The 26,119-nt window shown below is 39.5% G+C and overlaps 1 protein-coding gene across 14 annotated transcripts in view; it reads right to left on the reverse strand.

Moving 5' to 3' along the window:
* Positions 1-26,119, reverse strand: part of APBB2 (amyloid beta precursor protein binding family B member 2) — a 447,074-nt gene that overhangs the window by 271,691 nt on the left and 149,264 nt on the right. For 13 of the 14 annotated variants that reach the window (XM_037829667.1, XM_037829666.1, XM_037829663.1 and 10 more), the window contains exon 4: positions 13,221-13,330. The gene's annotated coding sequence lies outside the window, so the exon portion shown is untranslated. Of the gene's footprint in view, positions 1-8,920; positions 9,050-13,220; positions 13,331-26,119 lie in introns of all 14 variants that reach the window. The other variant, XM_037829654.1, reaches the window with a different exon arrangement.

Here is a 26,119-nt window from a genome sequence, read left to right on the forward strand (position 1 = left end):
CCGCCCTGTGCTTGAGTTTCGTCAACAACAAAATGAAGGTGAAAGTACCTGCATTAAAGATTTGTAGTAGGAATTAAATGGATTTGTGCATCTGAGGTTGGTGCAAATATACAGTAAGTGCCATGTAAGTGTTAGCTATCATCCTCCTCAACATCATTGTTTACTTTAAGAGCTCCCCACTAACAAATCTCCATTCCACTGATAGGCTCTCTTAATACCCCCTATGAACAGACTCCAACTCACCCTCATCTGTAGACAGAAACTGTTATTCCACAGCCTTATTTCAATGGGGCACCAGACTGAACTTCTCACTCTGTTCTGAACCCACTTGCACACTTCTACCATTTGCTCTGCTTGGGACGTTCTGCCTCCTAGGAGTGCGTCAAAACCCCTGCCAGTCTCCCCAGACAGCAACCAAGATGTTAATGCACCTAGCAGGTTTTGTGGTATTGTACCTACCTGCCCAAGGGCCACATTCCATACTACCTCAAAGAAATAACCCTTCTCCTCTCTGGAAGTCATTCTGTCTTTAAAATGAGGGAGTCAGCGAATGCCTCTTTGTTGCTCAGATGTGGCCCTGTCTCTCTAGCTAAGCCAACTTGAAAGGTGAAATCACTGCCCTCCCCCCTACGTGGGATCAGACACCCAGGGGAGTGAATCTCCCTGGCAACGTGGAATACGACTCCCGGGGAGGAATGTAGACCTGGCATCGTGGGACGGAGAACATCTTCTTGATCAAAAGGGGGATGTGAAAGGAAATGAAATAAGCTTCAGTGGCAGAGAGATTCCAAAAGGAGCCAAGAGGTCACTCTGGTGGGCACTCTTATGCACACTTTAGACAACCCTTTTTAGGTTCTAAAGAATTGGGGTAGCTGGTGGTGGATACCTGAAACTATCAAACTACAACCCAGAACCCATGAATCTCGAAGACAGTTGTATAAAAATGTAGCTTATGAGAGGTGACAATGGGATTGGGAAAGCCATAAGGACCACACTCCACTTTGTCTAGTTTATGGATGGATGAGTAGAAAAATAGGGGAAGGAAACAAACAGACAAAGGTACCCAGTGTTCTTTTTTACTTCAATTGCTCTTTTTCACTCTAATTATTATTCTTGTTATTTTTGTGTGTGTGCTAATGAAGGTGTCAGGGATTGATTTGGGTGATGAATGTACCACTATGTAATGGTACTGTAAACAATCGAAAGTATGATTTGTTTTGTATGACTGCGTGGTATGTGAATATATCTCAATAAAATGAAGATTAAAAAATAAATAAATAAAATAAAATAAAATAAAATAAAATGAGGGAGTCAGAACAGATGACCTCTAAAGCCCTCTTTTGAAAGTCCTTGGGATTGCACAATGTTTCCTGTTTTCCTTTGCAACAACCTTTCAATAAAAAAAGAAGAGGGCACATAGGGTAACCCACTCATATTTTTATTAAATGAATGACTGGAACTGTTGTAGGTATCAAGTCCTGGGGCTGTGACAAGAGTCAACTTTTACTCAATGATCTCTAAAATCCCTTTCCCTTTACAATTTGATAACACTATGACTTAGTGTTCCTTTTTCCTAATAGCTGTGAAGGCTATTTTCGTTTTATTCCTTATATTATCTCTGTGATACACATCATGGAGCAATTCCTACTTTCAATGTGGAAAACAATGCACTATTACACCCAAAGTCCAAGACAGTAAAAGAGAAATCCAAATTATTTATGGATCCCCAATGGAGCAATTGGAGATTCCAGGGTAAATTATTTTCCATAATAGGTAGAACAGGCCCTCAAATTTCTTAAAACTACCAGCTTGGAACTTAGCCACAAGAAGTTTGAAAAGAAGCAGAAAATTTAATAATACTATTACACTGAAATCCAATAAAGCCTCTTAGAGCTTCACATTTTCCAGAAATCAGACTGTTTATGCTATTACCACCAATACTGCTATAGTTGCCTATAAAACCATAAATATACACAATGTAGTTCACCAGAGAACTGACTAAACTATCATAAAAAAAGCCATCAGGAAGATACTGCCCATGAAGTATTGCTCCATGGTACTTGCTACAGTAAGTTCATGCAGACAAGTTCATTTACTTTGAAAATTACATTTCTAAGTGCAAAACTCATTGCTTTCAACTGTGAAAAACTTTTAATACAAGTTAGAACTTTCTTTTCAGAGACTATTTTCACATAGACTAAAGGCCATACCAAATATCAAGGAACACTTATGAGGCTATCAAAAAATTTAGGAAAAAGCTAGTAACATCTGGTATCTTTGTATTTGCTTCAGTTAGAACTGCATTCAGCTGTAAGTATCAGAAAACTGAACTAAGTGGATTCAACAAAAAAGAAGTAATTGAAACAGACAGATCCATTTAAAATCCCTGGATCTTAATGGTCCTCAAGTCTGATTTGGTCCAGCCTCCCTTTTCAACCTCATTTCCCACTAAGTCCCACCATGCTCACCACGCCCTGGCGACACTGTCCTCCTTTCTCTTTCTTACACATTCCTTATTTCCTCTGCCTGGAGTGAGCTTTCCCTAGCGCTTCACATGGCTGGGCCTTTCCTATGCTTCAGGGTTCGGTTCAAACAGGTGGGCCCAGCCCAGTAACTCTCTCTCCCATCACCCTATCTGCTCCTTCACAGCAGGGACCACAATCTGGAATTGTCTTCTCTATTTACTGGATGACTTTCTTATTGTCTAACTAAATCGCTAGAATGAACAGAAGCTTAATGGGAGCAGAAACCTTACTGACCTTATTCCCTACTCTATCCCAGTGCCTGGCATACAATAAAGGTTCAAGATTGCTAGTTTTGCCATCCCTGGTTCCAGGACTGGCTCGATGCAGTTGACCTCTAACTCCCCTCTACATCACTAATTCCTTGGTGTGGACAACAAATGGACACTATGCCCCTGAGACCTGCTCTACTGCACACCTCCTCTCACATCTACTGGAGCAGGTAGCGTAGTGGTTAATAGCTGTGCTGGTTTGTATACATTATGTCCCTCAGAAAGAACCATGTTCCTTGATGTAATCTTGTGGAGGCAGATTGATTAATCTTTTTGATTAGGGTGTGACCTCTTCATTGGATGTTTCCATGGAGATGTGACCCACCCAACTGTAGGTGATAACTCTGATTAATTTCCATGGAGGTGTGGCCCAACCCATTCAGCATGTGCCTTGATTAGTTTACCAGAGCCTTATATAAGAGCTCAGACAGAAGGAGCTTGCTGCTGCAACTGAGACAGACATTTTGGAGACGGCCATTGAAAGCTGACATTTTGGAGAATGCCATTTTGAAACACAACCTGAGAGCAAGCAGACACCAGCCACGTGCCTTTCCATCTAACAGAGGTTTTCCAGATACCAATGGCCTTTCTCCAATGAAGGTACCCTATTGATGCCTTACCCTGGATACTTTACGGCCTGAAGACTGTAACTTTGTAATCAAATAAACCCCCTTTATAAAAGCCAATCCATTTATGGTGTTTTGCAAAATGGCCGCATTAGCAAACCAGAACAATAGCACATTCCCTGGAACAAGACACCCTGGGGGCAAACCCCACTTCTGTCACTTACAGCCTGTGTTGCCTTAAACTAGTAACTAGTCTCCTCTGTGCCTCAGTTTCCTCATCTGTAATTTAGGGATAATAGAAGCACCTATGTGTCAGAGTTGTTGTGAGGATTAAAAGAACCCAAATAAAGTACTTAAATCACTGTCTGGTTATGTAAGTGCTACTTAATCATGATAATAATTTATCATCATGAATATGCTCTCTGTTCTTCCCAGATCTGCACTCTCCTGGGACCATTCCTGTTCCATCCCAGCTCATAGTCCCTCCTCTATAGCCTCCTATTTCATTTCCCTTTCAAATACCACCCATGGCACCTGCATTTCCATGCCTGAGCTGCCCACTACATGATCTGAATCACACTGTTGTGTCTGATTGGAGGAAGAAGCTATCAAAATTTGCTTTTTCTCCTTGAGCTACACATATAAAAAAAACAGGAAAATCTTCTTTACCCCTAACCAACCTCCAGTTACATGGAAAGATGGTAGGAGATATGTATGATTTTCAGACTTAGCCAAGCCATGTTGAATTTATTGGTATCAAGTTCCAAAAAGCAATACATAACTTAAGCTCTTGGAGAATTTTATTGTACCCTGTGAGACTGGCATCATCTTTGCCCATAATCTAATACTGCAAAGAAAGAAATTCAACAGAGAAAAAAAGTACAAGCCCATAAGTATTTACCATAAAATGGAAAGAAGCTGACTAAACTTTTAACAAAGCATGTGCTATAGAATATTTGATAGCACAGGCCTGCTATTTTGTATTTCCTTGTGTGTGCATGTGTGTGTGTGTGTGTGTGTGTATTTACAGAGCTCTTAGAAGGTAGAGAGGCTGACAACAAACTGACCTATCTCGTGACTCTGAAATATGTTACATCATTCCTTTCAGAATTCTAATGGTTTCACTTTGCAAGAATTTTTGTGGCCTTCATTCAGGTCATCCGAGTTTGTGCCCCCCTGAGAACAATTTTCAGTTTTTATAACAAGCAAAGGGTCCAGGAAAACCTGGAAAAATAAGTCTATTTGCTTTGGTTGCAAGTTACCCCATGAAGCTACATACTTCTCTCACTTCCCTTCCAGGCACTGTCCTCCATGGGTCTTGAATTCCCAACCCTTGGCGGGGGGTTTTTTCCCATGCCACTCCTTTAGCAGGGGATGATATGGCTGCTTCCCTGAGAATAATAAATTCTACTTCTCTCTTTCTGAGCCAAAGCCCATCCTTCCTATACAGAAGGTAGATTTCTAATCTAATGTCACCATCCAAATCCGCTTCATAAAGAATATGGGAAAAAGGCTGCTCAAAAATCCTCTGTAGTTGTATTCCCAAAATACCTCAGCATGAGGTCTGCAGGTACACATCCACCTTACCAACAGGTTCCCTTGGAACAAGAAAGCTAGCCTATGGAATGGGAAGAAGGAAGCCACAAATAAGTCCCTCCAAGGATTACTCTACCCCATTTTCCAGAGCCTCATTCTGCAACAGGAGCAGACACCAACCAGGCTTCTTTCCAGCTTGCCAATTCCTGTTACTGAAGACTTGACATAGGGCTTCTCACACTCCTCTCTATATTCATTACTATAAGGTAAAATGCTGAGATCTGGAGCATCCAAGTGAAGAAGAGGCTTTTTCATTACAACAAAGTAAAATTTCTTATCTCCACCTCAGAAGAGGTAGGTTACAAAGGAGGTTTTTTTTTTTTAAAAAAAAAGCAAAGTTACAAAAAAGCGGTTTTAATTCGAACTGTCAAAATCTAATTTCTTGAGGAGAAAGAAGATGGCGATATAGAGAGGAATGCAAGTTAGTTAGTCCCCCTGGAACAACTAATAAACAGACAGGAACAACTAGAAAATAATCTGGAATAACCGCGGGGGGGAAAAACGTGACAGTCCACTCATCATACACCAACCTGAATTGGGAGGAATGCCCAAGACCACAGCATAAAATCTGGAAGCAAAACTGTGGACCTGAGCTGAGAGCCCCCAGCTCCTACAGCCCCAAATGCAAAGCCTCCCTGTGCTAAAGAGCAGCACTCTCCGAGCAAGTGAATATACCTCAGCTGAGCTCCAACTAGGGTTTAAATTAGCACACACTCAATACAAGCTACGAATCCCCAACAAGCAGACAGAGGCTTTTGACAACTGACCTTGGAGAGCTGGAGGAAGTTTCTGGGAGGGAGGTGGAGCCCAGAGGACCGGGTGCTGTCTCTGGCTGATGGGTGAAACTGAGGTGGGCCGCAGACTGACCCTAAAGGGGGTCTTTCTGTCCCTTTTTTGGCTCAGTGGAGAAAGCTTCAGCCATTTTCAATTCCCAGTGCTCAGACCCAGACAAGGGTGGAGATAGCAGAGTTGGAGACCATTCAAATGCAAATGGTCTCTCCCCAGGGGTTATATCTTCCCTAAGAGGAAAGAGGCAGTGCCAAGCTCTACTACTCTCCTTCCCTTCAGAACCAGACCCCAGAGCCTAGGGGAAAACAGCCACAGGCTACACCTCCTTACACAAATCTGGAGCTACAGGCTGACAGGAGCCACCTTCTGGGCAGAAAAGCACAGTGAATTGAGGCCTCACAAGGTGCATCAATCTTCTAAGACACCCTCAGGAGACCTGAAACTATTGCTCCTTCCAGCACCTGAATCCGTCCTGGTCTGGGAAAACCTGATTGGGGTAACCAAGGAGGCCAAACACCTAGACAACAGAAAACTACAATCTACATTAGGAGGGGCAAAGTTATGGCCCAGTCAAAGGAACAAACTTACACTTCAACTGAGATATAGGAATTGAAACAACTAGAGCTGGATCAATTCATAAAGTTTAGGGAAGATATGGCAAAAGAGATGAAGCGTGTAATGAAAACACTGGGTGTACATAAGGTAGAAATCAAAAGATCAAAAAAACAACTGACAGAATCTACGGAAATGAAAGGCACAACAAAAGAGATGAAGGACACAATGGAGACATACAACAGCAGATCTCAAGCAGCAGAGGAAAACACTCAGAAACTGGAGAACAAGGCACCTGAAAGCCTATACACAAAAGAACAGAAAGATAAAAGAATGGAAAAATATGAGCAACGTCTCCAGGAACATAAGACAAAATGAAATGCAGGAATGTACGTGTAATTGGTATCCCAGAAAGATAAGAGAAGGGAAAAGGGACAGAAGCAATAATAGAGGAAATAATGAAAATTTCCCATCTCTTATGAAAGACATAAAATTACAGATCCAAGAAGCACAGCGTACCCCAAACAGAACACATCCAAATAGGCCTACGCCAAGACACTTAATAATCAGATTATCAAACGTCGAGGATAAAAAGAGAATCCTGAAAGCAGCAAGAGAAAAGCTATCCATCACATACAAAGGAAGTCTGATAAGACTGTGTGTGGATTTCTCAATAGAAACCATGGAGGCAAGAAGGAAGTGGGGTGATATGTTTAAGATACTGAAAGAAAAAAACCATCAACCAAGAATCCTATATCTGGCAAAACTGTCCTTCAAATATGAGGGAGAGCTTAAAATAGTCTCTGACAGACAATGACACGGTTTGTGAACAAGATACCTGCTCTACAGGAAACACTAAAGGGAGCACTACAGACAGAAAGGAAAAGACAAGAGTAGGAGGTTTGGAACACAATTTTGGGAGATAGTAGCACAGCAATGTAAGTACACTGAACAAAGATGACTCTGAGTATGGTTGAACGAGGAAGGTTAGGAACATGTGGGACACCAGAGCAAAAGATGAAAGATAAAGACTGGGACTGTATAACTCAATGAAACCTAGGGCGCTCAATGATTGTGATAAAAGGTACAAATATGTTTTTACATGAGGTAGAACAAATGACTGTCAGCACTGGAAGATGTTAAAAATGGGGTGGGATTGGGGGAAAAATACAATCAATGGAAACTAGAGACTACAGTTAACAGAAACACTGTATTATGCTTCCTTTAATATAATATAGACAATATATCAAAGCTAAATGCATATGGGGGGGGACATAGGGGAAGGGTATGGGACTCTTGGCATTGGTGATGTTGTCTGACTCTTTATTCTACCTTAGTTTAATGCTACCTTTCCTTTTGTTGCTTCCTAGTTGTCATGATTTGCTTTGTTTTTTCTTTTTTTCCTCTCTTTCTTTTTTTCTTTTTCTCCTGTCTCTCTACTTTCTTTGACTCTTGCTCCTCCTTCATGGAAGAAATGGAGATGTCCTAATACAGACAGTGGCGATGGTGGTGAAGACATAAATACGTGACTATACAGGCAATCATCGATTGTTTACATAGGACAGAATGTATGGTGTGTGAACAAAACCGTCTTTAAAAAATGGGTTGATGAGGAAAACTGAGGGCACTATATTGAGTGAAATAAGACAGACACATAAGGATAAATATTGCAGGGTCTCACTGATATGAACTAATTATAATATGTAAACTCATAGGCATGAAATGCCAAGTTATCAGGATATAGAACAAAGCTAAAGAAGAAGAAGTTGGAGATCTGAAGCCTCAGGATTCAATGAGCGGTGGGTGGCTTGAAGATGGAAGGCCGCAAGGCAAGGAATGTGGGTGGCCTGTAACAGCATGGAAATGGGGTCTTCAGTCCTACAACTATAAGGAGTTCTTGCAACACTTGGAAGAGGGTTTTTCCCCAGAGCCTCCAGATGAGAACTTGGTCTAGCCAACACCGTGATTTTCAGCCTCAGTACCCTGAGGAGAGAATCCAGCCAGGCCCTGTCAGGCTTCTGACCTACAGAAGTGTGAGCTAAGCGATGCCATTTTAAGTTGCTAAGATTGTGATAATTTGTTGTTAAGCAGAAGAAAGAAGGTAGAGTAGGCTTAATAATAGCCCCCAAAGATATCCACTTCCTAAACCTGGGAACCTGCTTTTGTATAGTAAAAGGGACTCTGAAGATGTAACGAAGTTAAAGATCTTGAGTGGCGGGACACAGCCTGGATTATCTGGTTGGGCCCTAAATGCAATTACAAGTGGCATTTTAAGAGGGAGGCCAAGCGAGAAGAGAAAGAGGTGTGAACAGAGATGAGAGTGATTTCCTTTGGCGTTGGATGAGGGGGCCACAAAACAAGGAATACAGTTGGCCACCAGAAGCTGAGAGGCCTCATGGCCTCTAGAAGGAACTGACCCTGCCAACACCTTGACCTTAGCCAAGTAAGACGCATTTTGGACTTCTGGCCTCCAGTATTAACAAGGATAAATTTGTGTTGTTTTAAACCACTAAGTTTGTGGCGACTTGTTACAGCAGCAATCAGAAACTAATACAGGAGCTAAGTACATAGAAGAACAGAAAGATTCTGTAATTCAGCTTTAGCAGAAATAAAAGAAACTGACCTTGGAACACACCAGGGCACCGGAATTTCTTCTCAGTTTGTAGGCGATGATGCGGGTGGTGAGGTCAGGTGGGTGCAAATATAGGTGCATCATGTTCAGAGAGGAATTATCCTGAGCAGAACTAAAGCTCTAGAACCACGTATGAGGAAAGAAGGATATGGAGAAACTTTTACTGTGTAAGGAATTTTCCTCCTTACCAATGCTGAGTTAAGTTTTTAAGCAAGTACTTACTCATTCATACATGCAATATATATTCCTTGAACACTTACGTATGCTAGACCCTGTAGTTAATTTTAATTACATTTTAATTACATTCATAATGGTTATTCTGAACTTCTATCTGAAGCATTTACACAATTACACCAGGAAATGGATACTAACACACCTGCTTAAGCTATTTGGATAAATCAAAGCATTATCACATAGAAGGACATAGAAGTTTTATTTTTGTCACTGCTGTTAAGTTCTAAAGCATATTACCTGCACTTATGTGGCTATGATCACTCTAGTTTAAATGCTCTTTGTCTCAGCCTATCTGCAAATGTTTTAAATGGTTACATTTTAAGCAGATAGAATCTCAAGGTTAAACACAAAGTAGCTATCCATTAACTTTCCTGCGTTCCAAGTCTTCAATATATTTGCTCTGCCTCTAGCTTAGCTCTCCCTAGAACCAAGCCTCACTTGCAGTTCTCTGTCTGGAAAGCAAATACAATAGAATTTTTGAACTAAAAGATCCTTAAATATCGCTAGTCCAACACCTCAATTTACAGATGTTGGAAGTGAGACTCAGTCGGCTCTAATGACTTTTCCACAGGCCTGAGCCCAGGAATGAAAGGGTCAGGGAGAGAACCCAGACTTCCCAACTCCCAGTCCAGGGATTATCCCCACATCACAGGCTGCCTGAACCATAACCCAAAGTTTTAGGCCCAAGGATTCTGTCTCACATTTTAATTAAACTCCCCAAGCTACTGCCATATGAAAACCCTGTCGACTTGTCTCTTTAAAGAATCAAACTTCCAGCTTAAAATGAATATAAATTAGATACAATGAAAATAAGACATTATCTACACTGTTCAAATTTACTTTTTTCACATTTGCTTCACATATGTGTAACCTGGCTAACTTTTGGGCATTGAACAGATAAAAAATGTTCAGGAAATGCAAAATAAAATGACAATGAAGACAGCATGTTTCATCTATCATACTGGAAAAGCGTTTTTCCAAAGAAGAAGTGCACACTCCTCACACAAGGGGGAAGCAATGGAAACAGATAAAACTTCTCCAGAGGGCAGTCAGGACATGCATACCAATGTCTTTTAAATGTTCAACCCAACCGTTTAACTTAACAATTTCACCTCCAAACATTTGTTTAAGGAGAAAAAAAAAAAAAAGTTATGAACAATGATTAATCTAGAAGAAAAGCAAAAGGTTGACAATAACCAAAAGGTTCAACAATGGGTGACTATTAATTATGTTATCACCACACAATGGGATAAGGTATAAAATCATGACATATCACATACTAGAAGAACATTTAATATTATCAAAAAGATCCATGATGAATTAAGTGAAAAAACAAGTTGTAAAATAATATGTACAGTCTGATCACAATAAAGCTTAATATGAAGGTATAAATGCATGCACATAAAAGAAAGACTATAAAGACTCATGCAAAATATTAAAGATGTGTTTTTCCTTTATGCTTTTTTGGTATTTACATATTTCTAAAATAAATGCACCTGACCCTCCCCACCCCCTTGCTGAGAAGAAAAATCTAATCAATGTCATTTTTAAAAATCTTGCTGCCTTGAACCTTTCCCAACTCCCACATAAACATTTCATTCATGGAATCTTATTACTAGAACTGTAGGACTCCCCAGAGTCTCCTCTGTGGTCATCGCCCACATCTGGACAATCCTGCACAACTTCCTCCCACACCAGGAAAGCCAATTAAAACCAGAGCAGAAAGCCCCTCTCTTAGGACAGCATGCCATATCCTGCTTGTTCTGTGTGGTGAGGCCCACATGCTGTCAATGATCTTGAACCCTGTTCCCAGCTTGCTAGTCTTCACTCAAATTCTAAATGTTTCCTCAAACTCCAGCTGAGTTCCAAAGTTCTGAATTCTTCCCATGCCTGAAACTTCTGGTTTGCCCAAGCATACCCTCCAGGGCCTTGTGATCTCTAGGCCAGTGCTACCAAACTGTGCTTGAGACCCACTAACAGATGGTAAAAATCAAGGTAATGGGTCCTGACCAGCATTTTTTAACCATGATAAAAGCTCCTCCTCATAGCAAGGTAAATCAGTCTCCCTGAACACAGTTGCTTTCACCAGAACATCACATAAGTAAGTCCACCACTTTGTTATCAAAGTAAATGTACTGCCATAGAATGATATTGATGATGCTTTGTTGAATAAACACTATATGCTACATTATCTCATTAAAAAAATAAACTGAGAATAAATACATAAAGAGAGAATATTTGAGGTATTGAAAAGTATTCAACAAAACGTTGAAAGTGGCTATTTCTCAGTGTGTAGGATTATGAGAACTTATTTTCTGTTTTCCTTATTTTCTTAATTTTCTGTATTAAAGGTATATACTTGTATGACTTTGGTAAGCCCGTTGGTGGGCTCAGGAGAGGCACATGGTTGATAAGTAGTGTATCATTTACCAAGATGGTAAAAAATGAGCAGGTTCACATCTGTGAATCATTCAGATAAATTACTGTTTTCCACTCAAAGAACTCAAACTTCCGAATTTTAATTGTTTGAAAGAAAAACTTCTTCAAAATATATTAGATAAAAACTTATGAAATTATCATTTTTGTAGGTCAAATAGTAACAATTTCATGTGGTTAACCATAGTATGGGCCTTCCAACTTTGTTCTACAAGCAAGGGCAGGCAAATTTCTTCTTAACAGGCCAGATGGTAGATATTTTAGGGCCAACATAGGCAAAACAGGATATTATGCTGATATTTATATTACCATGTAAATGTTACCATTTAAAAGTATAAAAACAATTCTTAGCTTCTACAAAAACAGGCACACGCTACCTTCGTGGCCAATCTCTACTCTACGATATACATACAAATCTAGTTCTTTTTTAATGATGATCACTATAAGAATTGCTAACTTTATAGCCATATAGTGATGCCCTTGGTGGGTACTCAAGTATGTGTGTAAGAGCTGTTTACCCACTACTATCAGCTTGAATGCTGGAAGGAGTTGATCTGAATCCCCACTTGTTTGTCAGCTCTCCCTTCCCAGCACTGCTAATAGCCACAGCTTTTAACTCTCTGGCTTATTTTACAACCAACTGTCTGTCTGGGTGAGGGCTTAAGGGTGGTTCTATCTTTTCTATAGGGAAAAAAAAGGAACTGAACTCTTGAAAGAAATGGGACTTAAACATGGGGGCAGAGTCAGAATATGAAAAAAAACACAACTACACTCTAGGGAGTCACCACAGACACAGAAAAGGTGATGGACCCTGACTTTGTGCCAAAATTACAGAGGTTCCAAAGGGAAGCAAGGAAAGCAAATAAATATCTGAACAGCTGGCCCAAGACTGAATAGCTAACGGGAGTATAAAATAAACCTGATACAAACTATCCTTTATGTTAATTAAGAGATCATTAAATAAATAGTCATCATTTTTCTCCCACATTAATCATGGGTTAAAAGGAAAAGGAAAAGGCTGCAATTATAGCAGTTCCCAAGACTTCTGGAAAAACTTAAGTGTGGTTAGACACTGAAAGTCATTCCTGAGAAAATCCAAAGAGTTTCCTCCTTTGGAGGATTTTAAGTAATGAGAGCAGTGGACTCTCTCCCTAATATATATATATTAAACACAAATATATGCCAAGGACCTCTATTCTGGGTCCACGAAGCTTTTCATTTGGAAAGAATTAAGACACTTACTGGGAAATGTTTTTAATTTATGTTATTACTACTGTTCCTAATGTTGTTATATATACTATGAAGAAAAAGAAAAGCTTCAAAAAATAAAAATTTTTTTAAAAGCCTGTATATAAATGAATGCATTTAAACCAAAAAACGAGATTGCTGATACACACTTCTGGTCTTATAAGGTCACTTGATTATAAAAATCCTAATGTAGATAACATTTCTCATGATTCAGTATTAAAAACATACCCTATCCATTGTCCTGCATTTATAAACATTCTGGTTTAAAACTTACAAACCTTCATCAGTTCAGAAATCTGCAAGATCCTTGCAGGAAAAATTAAATGGAAAAGAGAGAGAGAGAGAGAGAGTGTGTGACCAATCTTATACGTACATGAGTAGCCTGGATGACAGGGAGCCTCCGGGTACCATCTGCCCATAGTGACCAGTCAGCACACTGGCGGAGACATGGGCAGTTTCCAAGTACTCAGGAAAGAGGTTTAGCTGGGAGAAGGGTAGAGAAAAACAAAACAAAGATTTAGGATAATGATTGCATTTTCCCGTTAAGATGCTAATGATGACCACAAATTTCCAGCTAACTATGCTTATGAATTATTCATAGTCACGTCCAGATGAAGTCTCCCTGTCAGGCACAGAGCTGGCTTGTCATTAGAACGTGGCTTCTGTAATAAGTGTGATGGAAGCACAGGTCACTGCAAGTCTATCCACCAGGCCGGGCCCTCACTTGCCTTCTTTAGAAGACCAGGCAATTCTAACTATATTTTGCTGGTGCTTTTTCATCTCACTCTTCCTTAACATCAAGGAATAGCAGTATCATGGTTCTTTGCTGTGATATTTGAACTAACATCCTGTAAAAACTCTAAGAGCTTAAAAGGAAAAAAAAGAAGTTTTCTGTTTTGGGTAGATTAGATGCCAAACTGATTTATTTAAAAGAAACTTTTTTTGAAGTATAATACAAATACAGAAAAAATGCTCAGTGAATTTTCCCAAACTGAACACACCAGATGAAAACCTAGAACATTCCCAGCACCCAGAAGCCCCCTTCATGCCATCTCTCAAGGATACCTACTATACTCACATTGCTTTTGCCCCTTTTTGTAGATGTCAAATTAATTTTACTATAAATACTGATTTTTCATTTAAGAAACATATGTTGAGCACTTACTTGATGCCAAGCATTGTGCTAGGCACTGGAGCTACAAAGATGAATATGTCACCATCTCTGTCCCTAAAGAGAGCAAAGTCTAGTGGGGCCAAGAAACAAACACACAAACTGACACCTGGAAGTCAATGATTGAGATTCTTGTCAAAGAGGGGCACCTAACCAGAGACAGGAAGGTCACGGAAGGCTTCCACGAAAGAGGGGTACCTGGCATGTCCCAAGGGTTGGCTAGGTGTTAGTCAAATTGGGGATGGGAGACAAGACGATGAGAAAAGGCAGAGAAACTGCTTGGTATAAGTTCAGCGCTGCAGGATTCTTGAGGGGAGGCAGGGGGAAAAGCCCAGAGCCAGACAGGAGCTTTGTATACACAAAGAACCCCGACTTTGTCCTGGTTACAGGCAGCCACTGACAGGTCAGATCCAGGTTTCCCATGTACTACTCTCTCTGGATGGATTCAAAAGGGGGATTCAGAGTGGAGGCAAGAAGACTAGTTAGGCCAGTTTGGTTGTTTCCGTAATCCAGACAGGAGATGATAATGGTGGGGATGAGGGCAGTGGGATTAGGTAGGTGTTCCGGTTTGCTAATGCTGCCAGAATGCAAAACACCAGAAATGGATTGGCTTTTATAAAGTGAGCTTATTTGGTTACAAAGTTAGTCTTAAGGCTATAAATTATCCAAGGTAAGGCATCAACAATACAGTACCTTCGCTGAAGAATGGCCAATGGTATCCGGAAAACCTCTCTTAGCTGGGCAGACAAGTGGTTGGCATCTGTGAATTCCAGGTTGTGTTCCAGCTCCTATCTCAGAGCCTGTGCATTCTTCAAAATGTTGCTCTTGGGGCATTCTGTCCTCTCTTAGCTTCTCTGGAGCAAACTCTGGGCTTGCGTAAGTCTGCTTTCAATGGCCGTCTCCAAAATGTCTCTCTTGTTTGCTCTCCAAGATGTCACTCACAGCTGCTCTGTGTCTGGACCTGTGTGGCTCTTTTTAAAGTACTCCAGTGATCCAATAAAGACTTAACCTGAATGGGTGGGGCAACACCTCCATGGAAATAATCCAGTGAAAGGTCTTCACCCACAGCTGATCGAGTCATATCTCCAAGGAAACACTGAACCAATAGGTTTCAACCTAATCAACACTAATAAGCCTGCCCCCACAAAACTGCATCAAAAGATTATGGCATTTGGGTGGACACAGTACATCCAAACTGGCACAGTAGGGAAGGAGTGAGAATTGGTACTTGGGAAACATCCAGAAGCAAAAAACAGAACAACATGGTAATTGACTGCATTGGGTGATTATTACACAGAAAGCAGTGGAAATCATGCCAGTGGGTGATATTACTGACGGAACATGAGCAGAGAGACAAGATGAGATGAGTGCCAAAAGCAGAACCCCACAGAACATGAAAAATGATAGTCACACTAGGCAGGGGAAAAAGAGCTTTTGAAGACCAAGAAAGAATGGCAATGAGGTACTATGGGATAGCAACAAAGACAAGAAATGAAAAATATACCTACAGTTTAGACATTTAAGAAGTCATTGGCTACCTTGATTGAGGGAAGTTTCAGTGAAGTGGTGGAGGGAGAGCAAATGTAAGCAAGAATCCAGGAAGAAAAGAGGAAGGAGATGGGCTGTCATTGGAAAGGACAAGTGCTAACAGAAGAACATATCGAAAGGCTATAGGATTCAGTAGACAGGGAAAGGCTGAAGGCACAGGAGGGACGCAATAAAGATAGAATATGCTCCTAAAGGAGGAGGAAGAAGGGTCAGGAGTACAGAAGAAGGAGCTGACCTTGAAAAGGAAGGGGAGTAAACCATACCAGCACACAAGAGGGTGGAAAAGGGCATGTGCGAGGTAAGCATACCCATAGTAGAACTTCAGACTATCAAAAAATATTTCAGAAACAAAAGATTCAGAAGGCTCTTCTTAAAATGATTTAAGGTTTTAGGTGTCAACCTTTCCAAAAGGTTTACTAGTCAGTGTTCAGGAGAACACACATAGTTTCACTACACAAAAGTACCAACCACCATCTTATATAGACTTCTTAAGATGCTGCAATTCAAGATCCTTCCTAGCATGACTAACCTAATGAAAATGAAAAAGAGGCAGACAATTGGAAGATGGAAAGGAAGGAGGAAAGAGAGGAATTGGCAGTGGCACTTGCCCCTGAGACTTCCTAGTCAGTGCCTCTTAAGAGAGCAGCTATGCTATTCTACTTCAATCTCCTGCCCACTCACCCCACTAGAGTTTTGGCAAATCCAGAAGTGGGGTGGTACGCAATAATTCTTGGAAAGTACTCCAGTAATGCCAAAGGTAGCAAGGTTCATTAGAAAACCTAATGCAATGGAATACACTTTGAAAAGTAGTTTTTCTTTACTCCAGGCAGCCTTTGTGATCTCAAAAAGGAGGGCTACCATACAGTTGGTTTATTTTGTTAGCATGGACAAGATCCAGGCCATATTTGGAACAAGACAGAATTTTAGAACTAAGTTATCTTCACCGCAGACAGCCAGGATAAAGATGGTTCCAAAGTCATCAGATGACTACTGACTGGGCTATTCATCTTTGTATTCCTGGGGCATACAATAAATAGTAAGCAGTCAATAAATGTGAAATAAATGAATAAAACAACACCTGGGAGAAGAGTTCTCACACCTAAGAGGTAAGGGGGCCAATTAAATGGTGAGAACAGAAATAGTCTTCCTATTCCTTCCTTTCTCACCCTAATTGACTCAAATCAAAGCTAAAAAAAAAAAAAAAAAAAAAAAAAAAATTGTATTCAACTGCATTTACTTTTCCCTTCACAGAAGAAAATCTTATGAACTTATAAATAAATACTGTGTGTTAAGTAAGAGGAATCAGAAAAGAAAGCCTCCAAAATAGGAAAATAGTTAGCATGCAAAGAAATATGAATTGCAGAATTTACAACTGTCTACCTTCCTTGTTATCCTGTGTTTAGGACAAGACATAGTTACACTCCTCCCAGGTGTAACAACTGCTAAGGTTTAAGCCACTGGGACAAAAAAATAAACAGAAGTCTCACTTCCTTGAGAATTCTGAAAATTCAGCTCGTTTATAGGACTATGTTTATGTCCTCATATATATGTATATTACTATGTCACTTCTTTTAACATACAAGCTCTGAGGTTTCAATGATCATATCTAACATGGTTTATACATTACACAGCAGGCACACTGTATGCTATAAGCATTATCGGCAAATTAATGATAAAGTTTCCAGAAGTGGGGGGTGGACTTTTTTTTTTTTTTTGAGTAGGCATTATGTGAAAGTGTTTTTAACTGTTTAAAAACAGTCCTAAAAACATCAAATCTGTTTCTGCCCATTTGATCAACAATATCTCAAGAAAGAAACAAATCTTTGATAATACCCTTTCCTCTTCCTATTCTTGATTAAAAATGCTAAGAGACTATGCCAGTTTGAATGTATTATGTCACCCAAAGCGCCATTATCGCTGATGTAATCTTGTGTGGGCAGACAAATCAGTGTTAATTAGATTGTAATTCTTTGAGTGTTTCCATGGAGATGTGACCCACCCAACTGTGGGTGATGACTGACTGGATAGTTTCCATGGAGGTGTGGCCCCATCCATTCAGCATGGGCCTTCATTAGTTTACTGGAGCAGTACATAAGCTCAGACAGGAGTGAGCTTGCTACAGCCAAGAAGGACACTTTGAAGAATGCACAGGAGCTTAGAGAGGAACTGCAGTTTATAGAGACATTTTGGAGACGGCCTTTGAAAAGCAGACTTTTGCTCCAGAGAAGCTAAGAGAAGACAAACGCCCTAAGAGCAACTGAGAGTGATGTTTTGGAGAGAAGCTGAATCATAGAGAGGAATCTCCTGGGAGAAAGCCATTTTGAAAACAGAACTCTGGAGCAGACGCCAGCCATGTGCCTTCCCAGCTAAGAGGTTTTCTGGACACCATTGGCCATCCTCCAGTGAAAGTACCCGATTGTTGATGACCTACCTTGGACACTTTATGGCCTTAAGACTGTAACTTTGTAACCAAATAAACTCCCTTTTATAAAAGCCAATCCATTTCTAGTGTTTTGAATTCTGGCAGTATTAGCAAACTAGAACAGAGACCAAGAAGTATAAAACACTTCTCACTTATCTGCTAGTCCACAAAGTGTTTAGTGTGCAACTTTTTAATTACTATATTTATGACACTATCCATACTACATTCACTACCACAAATGCTCTACAAACACATTAATCCTCAACAAATAAATTAATGCTTCCTTCCTCTCCTACAAGTTCTTATTATGCTGATACGGGGCAAAAATGCCAAGAATTCTCTCTAAAATAAGCATTTCATATCAACAACACTAGTTCTACTATTTTCCTTTCACTATTTTTAAGATCCCATAATATATCTGCTGAAGTATTTGTTGCTATTGACCTAAAAAGGCGAACTTGTAAACAAAAGGAAAAAAATAGCTTTCTTTAATGAAACATTTTTTGTATGAAAACTGGTACAAGCCACCAAAGAGGCTGCTTATACTCTTCAAAAATAATATATTCTATAACCCATTAAATTATAATTCTGTGCATCATTCTGCAGTTACAACACAATTTCTGCTTTTTAGAAAATCCAAGGAATAAGACATTGAGAATGATCAAGATTTTCATAATAGGTGAAGGACTACCCATCCAAGAAATAAGATAGGTTTAATTTCAACCATATTGGATTTTTTCCCAAATGATTATGCCTTTTAGGAAAATTTGGAATATGATTAATCATTGTGTAGTGGCACAGACTAGAATATGGAATATGATTAATCATTGTTTAGTGGCACAGACTCATCAATATGACTATCAATTATTTTGTTCTGTTGGAACATGAGAATAATAACTTCAAGGAAAAGAAGTTGGCCCAGAGAATAACAGGCAGGGACTGGGTTTCTACCACTATGAAAAGGGCTGAGTGAAAAGTTCCTTCCTATCAAAGCAACAGGGAAAACTGAGCAACAAAAGGAAGAGCTTGCTGAAGTTCGAAATCAGGAAAGCATGAATGTACACACACTTTGGAGAGCCAAAGGGGAAATCCAAGTTACAGATCCAAGTCTAGAGCCAAAATCTGTAGCCAAGTAGAGCTGGATCTGAGTGGGAGATCAATCTATGAGGAACAGAAGGACAGGGTGTGCCCTGGGCCGTGAACTCAAACCTCACACATCGGCTTTAGGTCTGTGCAGTTGGTAACCAGGCTAAACCAGCCTACAAAGGTCACTAGCAAGCCAGATGTTCTCAGAACCTTCCAAGACACAGAGGGTTGTTTGCTCCTACACTGAAGCTGGCTGCTATGCTTTGGGGGATCTTTTGCCTGCCTTTTATAGCTTGGCTATCTCAAGAGTTACATCTTGTCTCATTACTCCCAGAGTCCCTTCTTCAAGACAGCTATGATTTTGGAAACCAAATAAAATAGTGAAGCATAAGGGAACTAAGCTAAAATGCCAAGCTGCAGGTGAAGCTCTGAAGGGAACAATGCACAGATATCAGTGCGTAGATTCTGAACACATAATTCGGCTGTTGACATGCCTTTTTTGTTTATTTCTTGGTTCTTACAGAATTCAAATAGTGTTCCTTAAGCAGAAATCAATCACTTGGAATCATTTAGCAAAAATACAACCAAGTCTAAAATATGCCCCAGGGGATTTATTTGTATTTGTATCTTAAGGTAAATAACCAACCCTGGCTGAAGAGGCCAAGTGGCCAGTGTTATCTAACAAGAATTTCCTTTAGAGAAATTCAATAAGCAGAATCTCCAGAAACACAACAGAACCAACTGCTTTGATGTGAAGTATCTGTGGAAATGAGAGGAAAATCTCAAAATTTGGAGAAGGGAGGGCTTTCCCACTTAGTAGGTAGGTGTCTGTGGGCAAGTCAATTAGCCTTTCTACGCCTCATCAGTAAAATGTGTTAACACCACCTACCTTGCAAAGGTATGTATAAGAACAAAATTAAAGGCTCAGAAGAAAAAAATAAAAGTAAAGTAAACCTTAATTAAATGGAGGGAAGGACACAGTACATAACCTCCTATAATGCACTGATATTTATTTAGAGCTGGGAAGGTCATATGGCTGTTGGTTTCCATCCAATTCTTACCACTCCATATGATAAGATTCTTTTTTCAAATTATTTTTGACAGAACATTCCTCTTGGTTAATAAACAAGAAATGTTTTTAACTTAACTGCTTCAATAGTAAGTAGAAGTACTACTGCATTTTCAGATAAAAAACTAGAATATACAGATTGCCTGTATTATGGTCTTCCTAATTTGCATCTTCTTCCTTAACTTCTGAGTTGTAGCAGCTTACAAGGCACTTTCATATGCATTATCTTATTTCCTTTAAATTACATGTATTTTCTTCTTTTTATTATCTCTTGCCCCACTTTCAGAAACAGACAGAACTTTCTAAATTCAGCAAAGAAGTAATTTTTCTTCCCCAACTGCCCAAACATTAATTCACATTAATATTTTGCAGTTGTTTTAAGCAAGTTTAGACTACACACAGTATAGCTAAATCCTGGCACATCTAACTCTCTTTGTAAATAATTTTTTCTCTGCTGGTGATGATCTTTTGAGATTAAAATACAATGAGAAATGTGTAAATGTACCAATATATTAAAATAAGTCAAACATGATAAATGAATATTAAAGGGAAGAGAGGTGAAATGATTTCTGGAAAGAAAAAGAAAAGGAATAAAGCTGTTGTTGTTTTAACTTTCAGTAAGATTTCTTTATCTATCTCACCAGTCATTGTTCCTCACACTCTGTATTAAATAATCTAATCATTAAATCTGTGAAAACCACAAGGGATGTGCCCATCTCATTAAAAAAGATGATCTTTTAGGCAATAATAATGAGAAAGAGCATCTCTTTTGGGGTTTAAGGACAAAAGTACTTCCTGTTTGTTGCTCAGAGACAGCGACACTTCTAATAAGCTTTAGCACAAAACAGATACTCCAGAACTCTTTACCTATAGTGATGAAAACAGGAACCTTCAATAGAAATATTTCTTCTCAGAACCTCTACAGTCTCAATCTTGATTTCTCAACAAAGAACATGAAGTGTTTGAAGCATGAAAATATAAATTCTACCATGTGAAGATAAATATTAAGAAAAAAATACTGTAAACTCTACAGTGAGAATCAGATTCCCCTCCATCCATTCAAACTCTGTAGGATACATTTTGAAATTTTAATTGGCTGTGCCTTTGCTTTACAATGGTTGAAAAGACCCTAAGTTAACCGTAAGAAATTCTGGATTTACTTTAATACTATTTTAAACATTGTAAAAAAAAAAAAAAAAAAAATTGGTTGTTACTCTGAAAGGTGGACTACTAATTAAATTTAAGGAGAAAAGTCAAGAGACCATAATTGGTCTTGATTCTATTGTGGCATTTACATGTTCAGTAATGCAAGCCTCTGATACATTACAAAACCTTCTGCATTTTGCAAGAGAGAATCTGAGTGATTTTATAGTAGGAACATGGTCCAACATTCTTCTATAAAATCTACATAGACAATTCAAAGAAGCTCAGTTCCCTGCAGAACAAACTGGAACCATCAAGTAAGGTGGCTCTTAAGCAAAGAAAGTTTTTCTAGCTTGGACACAAGTCAAATCTGAGAGAAACTAACCCACCTGGAATTATGTCTGTGGAAAACTCCAAGGAATGGAGACCATTTTTTTGTCATGTTGGACATTTTATGTTATACTTGGAATTGGGTTTGAGGAAGACTTGGAATTTAGGCTTTAGAGATAAGTGACCCTTTTTCCTATTATGTATTCAAATCAAGAAATCTAGTTCATTTGACATTGAGAGTTAACAATCTCTGAATGAAACTGAAAAGTATAGTAAATAGGATTCATCCCAGCATAAACACTCTTCTTTGAAGGACCAGGCAACCATGTATCCACTGAATGACCAAATCTCAAAAGACTATTCCCAATGTTCAGTGACAGGATCCATCTTGCATACAACTAATCATACTGTGTGACCCTGGCTGTGAATAAAGCTGTATGGTCTCTATTTGTTTCTGCTGACCCCCCCCCCCCCAAAAATTAAGACAGTGGGAGAAACTTACCCAACATCCTCTCAATAAATTACTTTTCTGCTTAAATCACTCAGCTAGTTTTCATTACTTCCAACTAAGAATCCCCAATGAAATGCTGCCCAAGGAGTGTACTGGTAGAGATCAGTAGGCTTTCTACTGATGTTAAGAAAGAAAATGTATATGTACTTTAAGATACCCATGCAGAACCAAGGAAATTGGTTCTGGAATATTATGGATTAAAGAAGTTTTGGTACGCCCATGTATTCTTTGTATCATTTTTCTCCATTGGAAAACATATTTCAGGTTCTAAACTAAGCAAGTAAAGGGAATGTAATGTCTGTGAACCAGGAGCTGCTACTGTTTACATCTGCATTAAGACTCACACTCACAATTCTTACTGTTGCAAGTGAGCAGAAGATCACTAGGTGAGAAAGGATAAATGTCTTTGCCTTTCCACTTAAAGAGAGTTTTCTGAGAGATAAGGCAGTTTGAAAATCAGTGGTCAAGAACTATACATGAATATGAAAATGCAAACTAAGGCATCCAAGATTTATATTCAACTGAAGAAACATAAATATTGCTGAAAAGTTCCATCCATCAGTTCAGTGTACTGCAGCATATTTAGTTTCAAGACTGAGAAAGCTGAACCCTAGGCAATTTATCCGCAAATGTCTCAAGGTAACCACACAAATTTTGCAGATGAAGCAGAGGAGTTAAGATAGATAGCTTAAAATGAACTGTTGAGGGGCAAGAAGGTGGAGTGGTGAGGTGTGGGTTTTAGTTACTCCTCTGGGGCAGCTGGTAGATAGCCAGGAACTGTGTGGAATGGACACTGCAGAGGAATCTGAGTTTAGACATCATACAACACTTACAAGCACGTGGAGCAGCTGAGATCAGCAAAATCTGTAAGTTCTCACAGCCAGGGGTCCGATGCCCCTCCCTGTCAGGCACAATCCCGAGGGAGGAGGGACCATTGGTGCTGGAAACCAGGAGGGAGAACTGCAGTTGCAGCACTGATTACCAAACTCAGACTGCTGAACAAAAACTCCAACCATAGATAAACTGAGACCAGACACCAGAGAATCTGGGAGCAGTCAGCCTGGCAGAGAGGAGATAGGGCTAGCAAAAACAGCAAAAACAAAAACAAAAACAAAAATAAAAACAGAGACTTTTGAAGTTGGGGGTGAACATAATATGGAGAAGGGCTGGGCTCAAACAGAATCAGGCACATATGCAAACCCAGGGCGCCAGGACGCTTTCCTGAAAAGCCAGTTTTTCTGGTTTCTTGATTGTTCCTCAGTTGCTCTCCAACTCCTCATCTTTTTGCACTTCAATAGCCCATCAGAACTGCAAGGACTGAATTAAAGGGCTTTTCTTTAAACAGTCCATACTGGGCCCTTGTTTTTCTTTTTTTTTTTTTTAAAATAACTATTCTAAGTAGCCCATTACAGAAAGCCTCAAAGACTTGCAATTTGGGCCCAGGCAAGAGCAGAACTAAGACAGCTCTGAGAAACAAAGCAATAAGTCTAGTGGGGGAGAAAATTCTCTGAAGACCATAACTTTCCCAAGAAAAGGGGGGCGTGGCCCAGCTCCAGTGGCAGCCCTCCTTTAGGGAACACAGACCCCAGGGGCTGGAATTCAGAAACCAGCTTCAGTCAGTCACACCCCCGAGAAGGTCAGGGTCACCAGGAGAACTAAAGGCTCCACAGCTCCTCACACTGGTGGGTATCTGTGTGACACCTGAAACTCAGAGCTAGAACTCGGCAGATATGAATGTCATTATTAGCACAAATAGCAACTGTTAAAAAAAGCTGAAAAACAGTTCAGACTTCAACTACAGATATGAATGAAGCAGATGTCGTTAGGACTAGGGCAAATTGAGCGAAAGGTAAAAGACAATACTAAATGCATTTTAAAACTTCAAATTCCATGTGAGACCAAGGGAAGGGATGTTTAGTTCGTGCAAGATCTATATTTCCTAAACAATTTAACTCACCCAGTTCATTCAAATACCATAATTACATGGAACTTTTAATAGGAAGTGAGACCTGGTAGGTTTGCACAGGTTAGTGTGAAATAGCAACACATCCCAAAGGAATTTGGACAGAGAATAAAAATATATGTGCCGAGTCCCCCTGAGGAGCTGGGGGAAAATGCAGAGGTGTTGGGCTTCCTCACCTGGATTGTTACTGATGTTCTCACAAACATTGAGGGCTTGCAGTTTGACATGCCGAGCCCTCTATCACCAGACTTGCCCTTACGAAGCTCGTCACTGCAAAGGAGAGGCTAAATCTGCTTATAATTGTGCCTAACCAGTCTCCCCGAGTACCTCTTTGTTGCTCAGATGTGGCCCTCTCTCTCTAGCTAAGCCAACTCGGTGGATGAACTCACTGCCCTCCCCCTTACGTAGGATCTCCCTGGCGATGAGGGATATGACTCCCAGGGATGAATCTGGACCCAACATCGTGGGATTGAGAACATCTTCTTGACCAAAAGGGGAATGTGAAATGAAACAAAAACAAGAGGTGACAGTGTGATTGTAAAAGCCTTATGGATCACACTCCCTTTATCCAGTGTATGGATGGATGAGTAGAAAAATGGGGACAAAAAACTAAATGAAAAATGGGGGGGAGGAGGGAGTGTTTTGGGTGTTCTTCTTTACTTTTATTTTTTATTCTTATTTTCACTTTTCTGGTACAAGGAAAATGTTCAAAAAATAGATTGGGATGATGAATGCACAACTATATGATGGTACTGTGAACAACTGTACACTTTGGATGATCGTATGGTATGTGAATATGTCTCAATAAAATTGAATTTTTAAGAAAAATTTTTAGGAAAAAAAAAAATGAAGTTGTTAATGTGACCAAAAGGGCTTCATATGAGTGTCAAATGCAGTAATGACATCAATAGAAATGTGAATGCAGATAAACTAAGCCTCTCTCTGTGATGCCCTATCGTATCTGGAAACTGAGGAAGTCTTTCATGACAAAGTACAGCTACCTTTTGTTAGTTGTAAGGAACAAGATTATATACACCCTGTAAAGGAGGCTTACAATGTAAGTGCAAAGCCTGATGCATGCATATAATTTCCTTTCCTGTGGTGTTCTTTCATAAAGACTTGCCAAGAGATCAGCCCCTTAGTCACAGAAGTCAGGCTATAAATCATCTTGGATAAAATTAATTTTATTTCAGCTGGTGATGTAAATGCTACTTCAGATTCTATCAACTGCCAGACCATCTTTACCAAATATTCTTCTTCTGCCCAGCCAGTCCCCATGAAATATCTAAAGACCACTAAACAACAGTTTCATTCCACAGTTGTCCAAATGAACTATATTGTGCTCACACAATGTTTTGAAAAGCTGAAATAAATTTATCTCAGTCAGTCCAAGATTATCTCACACACACACAGACACACACCCTTGTTCCATTTGGAAATCACAATGGGACAGTGATCCCATGCAGGAATACGTGTTTATCAAAGTACATATGCACTCTAATTACCACAGCACTGTACAGAAAAAGGCACAATTCTGCTATGTAGGTTTCAAACATGAAAAGATAAAAAGAAAAAAAAAATTTCCAAGAAATTATTCTAAAAAGTGGTTTCCAAGATTACCTTTTAGGGAAATTTTAAAATAAAGATGAGTTTAAAGTATAAAGGGAGCAAATTCATAGCTAACTAATGAACCTCACAATGGTGGGACAATAAATGGTTATTTCCAAGACAGATTAATTGTATCCAAAGGCCAAATTAAAACTTCACTATATAGGAATATATTTTTTTGTTTTCCCCTTTTACAAAGGATTTAGAGATCCTCCAGAAATGTACACAAAGGGGCTTTATTTGGTCCTGTGATGGTTCTGCTACCAACCATACCAAGTAGCAGGATTTTAAACTTTTGGTATTTTAAGAATCTCTGTAGCATTATATAATCCGTAAAACAGCTTCTAAATCTGAAATTATGTTTTAACAAAACAAATAATGAAAAGATTTAATTCAAATGGCATTGATTTCACCAAATGAC

The sequence above is a fragment of the Choloepus didactylus genome, chromosome 3 (assembly GCF_015220235.1).
Source record: "Choloepus didactylus isolate mChoDid1 chromosome 3, mChoDid1.pri, whole genome shotgun sequence".
Classification (NCBI taxonomy): Eukaryota; Metazoa; Chordata; class Mammalia; order Pilosa; family Megalonychidae; genus Choloepus; species Choloepus didactylus.